The following is a 1,193-nucleotide window of genomic DNA, read 5'->3' as shown; positions in this document are numbered from 1 at the left end:
TGAAGAACCAAGTAGGAGGTCTCACACTCCCAGATCTCAGCACCTACTACACAGCCACCATAGTCAAAACAGCTTGGCAATGAACAAAGACAGACACATAAACCAGTAGAACAGAAGTGGGAACCCAGAAATCAATCCATCGACCTATGGTCAGCTGATCTAACACCAGATGGATCAAAGAGTTAAGGTAAATCCTAAAACTATAAAGTTCATTGAAGAAAAACTAGGGGCAATCTTAGGGCTCTAATTTATGCCATAAATTTATTATTAAGTGTAACCTAAGAGGAAGAAAGAGCAGAAGATAAATTAGATGATTGACACCTTCTAAAAATTAAATTTTTATGTGCATCAAAAGAGTTGGGGCCTACACAGTGATGTGGGTAGGGGGAGGGATATATGGGAAGGATCTGTGACCACCATGATAACATCACGAAATGGGAGGACACTGAATTGTACACATAAGAGATACAGAACAGATGCTAATACCAACCACTGTGTCCACAATATTGCATTGCCATTAACACCAAACACCAGGCTACAGATAAACACATAAGTATCTGAGAGGATCAGATGGGGTTCAGTGAACAGAAATATACTCTAGACCAAGGATAGATTCAGCTGAGGCTAATATTGCACAGACATCAGTGATATAAAATACCTTCAGTCCTTACAGAAACAATAGTAGACAGACACAGAGTAACCCCTCACAGACAACGAGACACTGTGGGAGAGAGATTCAATAGATCTACTGCCTCAGGACCATAGTACTGGGGGAACAACAGACTCATCTGGCACAAAAAAATACATAAAATCCTTATTCCAGGCTTCTGGCAAGATGGCGGACTAGGCAGAAGGATCGCAAAGACCCTCTTCAACAAAGAAAAGGGAAACCAATTAACAAAGACAGAAGATAATCTTGGAACCCTGAGCCTTGAAGGGAAGGATACAGAATTGGACTAAACCCCAACTAGCAGATGAATTTGCATGAAAATACCAAAAAAAGGAGACATACGGAGCTGCGGTCTGACAGCAAACTGAGTGACTCTGACAGTACAGGCGGCTCGGAGATTCCCGACTGGTGCAACCCCAAGGAAGCTCGGGGCCTGCAAGACTGAAAAGTTTTTCGATGGACAGTAAATTGTAGTTTGTGTCTAACTGAGTGGGAGACAACAACAATCCGCATAAGACACAAC

This window comes from Orycteropus afer, unplaced genomic scaffold (assembly GCF_000298275.1).
Source record: "Orycteropus afer afer isolate SDZICR_OR568_19922 unplaced genomic scaffold, OryAfe1.0 scaffold00599, whole genome shotgun sequence".
NCBI lineage: Eukaryota > Metazoa > Chordata > Mammalia > Tubulidentata > Orycteropodidae > Orycteropus > Orycteropus afer.
This window is presented reverse-complemented; position numbering follows the sequence as displayed.